Source organism: Argiope bruennichi, chromosome 1 (genome assembly GCF_947563725.1).
Source record: "Argiope bruennichi chromosome 1, qqArgBrue1.1, whole genome shotgun sequence".
In the NCBI taxonomy this organism is placed as follows: Eukaryota; Metazoa; Arthropoda; class Arachnida; order Araneae; family Araneidae; genus Argiope; species Argiope bruennichi.
The window spans coordinates 59,093,523-59,099,713 of NC_079151.1; positions in this window are offsets into that span (position 1 = coordinate 59,093,523).

Below are 6,191 nucleotides of genomic sequence, written 5' to 3' on the forward strand. Positions count from 1 at the left end.
TGCATTTGATTGATTCTGTGCTGTTTCTTGTTATGATTTTTTTATGTAATATGTCTTCTTTGATTAGTAGGATATTATTAGTACATTAATGGGAAAAATTCATGTTCAACGATGTGTTGTCAAATTAAATGCGCTTCTGGCTTACGAGAAAACTGATATTTATTCCCTTGCTTTCTGATGGGCAAACTCAATCTTTTTTTTTTGTGTGTGTGTGTGTGTAGGAAATTAAAAAATTAATCTAGTGATATATGTTATATTCCTAAAATATCATATATTATCATATTATATTCATCAAATTTTATGAAATCTGATTCATTGATTTTAAAAATCAACAGCGAAAGCATTTCTCTCATATTGTATTATCTTTATTATTTAATTAACTAAAATGTTCAAAATCTTCTAGATTCGAATCCAATCTTGTTATAGTTATCTAATCTTGTTATAGTTGTAATTGATTATTATATCTGTTGAGGAACTGCTTCGTGCAAACTTCACTAAATACAAAATAATAGATATGTAAATTAGTGTATGGATACATTCTGATCAAATATTCCAGTAAGATCACGCATGCGCATACAGCCTTAACACATGAGTAATCTTATTAGTGCTGGTTGAATCTAAGCCCTAATTTTATTTTGAAATACTTATGAATAAACGGATTATTTTATTATTCAATTTTGATGAGAAGTTTCGCCACTTTTGATGTATTACGCTTTGTAATTTCCTTGAAATACTTTTACGATGTTTCAAAACATTACTATAAAACAATTAAATCTAAATTTTCTTTGTGGCAAAAAAGAAAAAAATAGATCAATTATTAAAATGCTATTTATTATCCTGCCTTGCTAGGATAATATATATTGAATTATTTAATATTTCTATCTCGAATAACGTCCTGGTAAGTTAATTCAATACTTCTCTTTTGTTTAAAACTAAGCATGCATTTTTATTAGTTAAATATTTTTCATTGATTGAAAAATGAAAGCGTTTGTCAGGCATTTGTGCCAGATAAATATAAATCAGCTAATTGCTATCATTTCTGTATCTTCAATTGGATTTTGTGGGCGAATTTGAAATCTTTACTTATTTTAAGAATTTGTAGCTATTTGGAAGCGTAATTTTATGCTTTTTATATTATGTAAATGCTCCGTAATATTAAGATGAACTATTTCGATGGAAGAAAGAATTTAATTTGAAATGAGCTTTTACTAGCCAATAAACAATTCATAAATGTTTGAAAGAAAAGCAATACTTTATTCATTACTTGCATACCGTGTCTGTTGTATTGAATTAATATATTAAAATCTTAATATACACTGGTGTGGAAAACTTAAGTAACAATGTAAATTTTATGCAGGTAACCATGAAATTGCAGAAAAGGGATTATTGCGATCAATACAATGAACACGCAATTCAATATTAAGGTGATGCATATGTAAATGTCAGGAACAAAATATCATGGGCGATGTGAGTGTACGCAAAATGCGTACAGTCTGTGCGCACAACTCAAGAATAAAAGGAAAGGAAGAACGGAAGCGCAATTAAATACATTCTCTACAAGTTCAAGAGAGTTCTTTCGTGAAATATGGCTAGAAGAAATCATTTTGACGACTTCACACGTGGAAAAATGATCGGAAAGCTGGAACAGGGGCACATTTTGACCAGTGTAACTGAAGAGTTCGACAAAAGTGTCGTTTCGCGCGTTTGGAAAGCCTTCCAAACCATAGGTACAGTTGTTAGAAAGGTTGGTGGTGACCGCTTTAGAAAAACAACGGCAGGCAAAAAGAGTCCGATACTAGTCAGCAAGCGCCACTTCTCAGCAACTGTGTACAGCAACTGGGTGACAAGTATCGCAGTTTACTGTGGCTAGACGCCTTCATAAAGGTAACCTATTCGCCCACCATTCTGAACGCTGTATCCTTTTGAAAGATGGCGACACCGATTATTTTGGTGTAAGGAGCACCAAATCTGGATATCTCATTAATGGAGTCGTGTCCTCTTTACGGATGAGAGTCGTTTCAACGCCACAAGTGATTATCAAGGTCGGTTGATTTAGAGAGAGGTTGGGACACGGTTTCATCCCAGTAACATCACGGAAAGACACCACTACTAGGTCCTAGAATTGTCGTCGGAAAGGCGTTATGCTGAACGGGTGGACCTGAGCTCCACGTTTTAGACAGAGGTTCTGTAATCTGAGATAGCTATTGTAAGGAGGTGATCCTTACACATGTGCATCTATTACGAGGTGCTATCAGACCAGACTTCGTTTTTATAAATGACAATGCACGGCCACACTGGACTTCTGATGTTCAGCAGGTACTGTAAGATGGAGATATCACTCGAATTTATTGGCCAACATTCTCCCCTGATTAGAGCATATGTGAGATGCTTTGCGGTGACGCCTTGCGGCACGATTGCATCCTCCAGGGAAACTCAACAACTGAAAGACATACTGATTGAGGAATGGGTACTCTTACCTCAAGAACTGATGGTCAATCTGGAGCTGAGTATGGAGAGACGGTGCGAAGCAACCATTGCAGTAAGGGGAGGGCATATACCCTACTAAGGAACATATGCTTGTTGTTTTTCCCCTTGAACAGACCTCTTGGATGTGTAGCGATACTATGAATTCAATAAAGCCTTTTTTTTGTTTAATTCCAAACTACATGTATCCTATTCATTTTTTCCAACTATGCTTTCGCTATCATCTAAGTACAAAATGCCGTCTCTCATTTCTGAATTTCATGTCTCTCAGATGATTTCTCGTGGAGTTATGGCAAAAAAAGCACCTGTTGCTTAAGTTTTGACCACCAGTATAATAATCAACGTAGAAACTGATGCCTAGTTCAAATAACAGTTATTTCAATTAAAACTGACATATTTATTCTACAGACTATTTAGAGTAATTTAGTAGCGAAAAAGAAAAAGTAGTTCATTAGAATTAATAATGTGGAAAAGAATAATAGTAGAGGGAGTTAAATATGTACATACTATTTATAATTTATCATTTGTTATAATATTAAATATCTAAATACCTGCATCAATTCATTTTAGATATTATTCTCCACAAATTATACACGATTATGATGATATCGAAAAATGATTAATGTAATCATTTTTCCACTAATAGGACTGAATGATCAAATTTCTTTAGAGATAGAGTACAAGTTTTTCAAGAGATGCAAATAGATTTGGGATGCAAGTTTCGAGCTGTTTCCACAGTGGAATAAATGTTAATTTAATAACTTTATTTAATAATATTATAATTTTGTGGAGATATTTAATAGCGCAGGCTGAGATTGTTACATTTATGAATTAATCTGAAGATTTCAGATTACTGATTTTCTTTATTTTGAAATGAAAATAATATAATTTGAAATGAATTTTCTATTGTTCTTTTTTGTTTTATGTTTACTATTTTAAACTACTTGCGCATTATCAATCTCACGTCAATAATTTAGCTCTAAGACAATAAGAGTAATTCACATTATTTGTTATTCATAAACTGATTATTTTTATCAACCATAATATTGAAAAGACGGAGTGTATTTCTTCAGTTTTTATTTATTTACTTTCCTTAAAAACTTTCCAACATTTCTTCAGTAAAAAATAACTTAGGAATTTAAAAATAAGTATGAAAGAAATATAGTGCAGATTTTCCTCCTTTTTAAATACGAAGATTCTTTTCGAAGATACTTTTCTTTGATTTTTACAAATATTTTGCAAAAGAAAAAAATACAAACACAATTCTCTCGTTTTTATATAATTTATTTTATTTATAATTATTTGTTGTTATCTTTGAGTCAAATCTAAATGAAGTTTTATAAATTCTGTGGCTTCTCTACAAATTAATTTTATCTAAGTTACAAACCCTTACAAAATAAATTCGCTACACAAGAATACTTGCCGTCTATAAATAGTGAATGCAAGTAACCAAGAAGCAATACGATTGAATCAAAGCTGCCTTTCAGTAACAACATTGACTCATCCTAACTTTCTGAAACTTTCTTAACTAAAAGGAGACTTAGATTCGAAGTTCAGAAACAAAATTTCGCTGCAAGGCTTCAATATGAGAAATGATTGCTTAATTTCGCTCCTGAAGATTCCGAAATTGACTATCATAAATAAATTAGCAAAGTATCTTGATATTCATTAAAGAAACATTCTATTCCGATTTGATGCTTGATTTCCTTTTAGGTTCTTTAAAAAGGAAATATAAAATATCAAAAATGCTTTAAGGTTTCCTGGTATAAAGCTCTACAGATTCAAAAGTTATTATTATTTAACCTTCAATTTGAAAATAAAGATATCGTTTTTTTATTTGCAGAATAACATAGAATAAATATCATTGATTAAAAGAAAATCGAAATCCAAAGGTAACTAGTTAATTTTAATAATGAAATGTTATTAATAATCTATGATTATATGTGCGTTTTAGACAAAAAGAAATTCTCAAATTCGAATACTTATTTATAAGATTTATTCGAGTCTGTACATATACTTAATTTTTTTATACATAAGAAACCACATCCACTAAAGTTTCATTAGAAACTTTTTATGTATCACAGCTAAAACAAGCTTTTTCGTGGTAAAAAAAGTTTAAGCCTTTTCAGATGGCAGTGACCTAACGAATCTGGTTATATTTTCTAATTAAATCACTTGAGATTCCAAATGAAAATTTATGAGCGATATGTGATCCACAAGCTGTTAAAATAAATATTTGCGTAGTTTCCTTTAGCTATATTGTGCAAATTGGGGCTTGAAAACGATTCTGCAAATTCCTGCTGACACATTAACCGTTAACTGAAAAAGATGAGAAATTTCTCTGCAATTATTTTGCAAAGTTTCGCAATATTTTTATGATGATGATGATGATGATGGCATTTAATTTGTTAAATATTTAATAAATCTGATAAAAACTACTAACGCTTATAAAATTAGATGCCTTTTAGTTCTGTAAGCAAGGATATTAGCAACATTTCACTTCAATATGTTATGTGACCTAATGAGACACAATGTATGAGGTTTTCGAAGATTTTTTTTTTGTGCGTGTGTGTGTGCGTGTGCTTCAATGCATGCCGTTAGTAACACATATAAATTTAAGAAACACTGCAGTTTGAAATGTCTTGATGTTTTTGAATGCGTTTCTATTTTACGAAAAACTTATGCATAGTTTTATCCAAAAGAACTATAATTTATGAAAATTTTACTTTCCACGTTATACTATTTCTAAATGGAATAATTTTATTATTATTGATAAAATGCATTTTCTGCATTTAATATGACAAATAATGTATTTTCAATAAGCTAAGTTGACTTAGCATTATTTGGAATTTTTATCTTTATTTTTTTAATAAAAATGCATTTGAAAAATGCATATATTGGTATTAGAAATACATTATTGCAGTTTAATAAATATATGAATACTAATACTTTTGATAAGACTCCAGTTATTTCAAAACGGCTTGATATATTTTTGAATGTTAATTTTTAAAAAGTATATTAAATTTTATCCTATACTTTCGATTATTTTGAATAAACATTGCAATTCTTACGCAATAAAAGAGAAAAAAACGCAATATCGAATGTTTACACAAATAGAAACTTCGAAAATCTAAATTATCTTTTTTTCTTGATTATCTTTGAAAATCTAGCTCATTTATATTTTACTAAAAATCACCCCACAAAAACAATCCTATTTTTAAAATAGAGAACTTCAATTGCACCTTACGCGCGTTTTTGTTATTTTAATCAAAGTTGTTATTCCGACTTGTAAAATTCAGCAGCAATTTAAATCGAATAAAGCAAAAATTACTTGACATTCGTTAAATAATTGCACGGCATTGATTTAAACACCATATTAAAGCCTGTTTTTATTTAATTAGGTACTATACTTACGGATTGCTACGTCATTTGCAAGTATTATAGTACGGATTAAAACGCCATTTGAGGGCATTAATGAACGAATTAAAACATCACATGCTGGATTAAAATGCCGTCTACTGGTTTAGTCAAATTTTGTATTATTTCCATTGGAATTTCAAAGTCTTCTTTTATATTTGTGATTATTCACGACGTAATTAGAGGAAATTTATTGTTAATTGCGAAATTCTCTTACTTTTATTGGGATCTACGTAAAACTTTTAGTTTCGGTTTTAAAATCTTTCTGTGACCTGATTCCTTTCATTCCT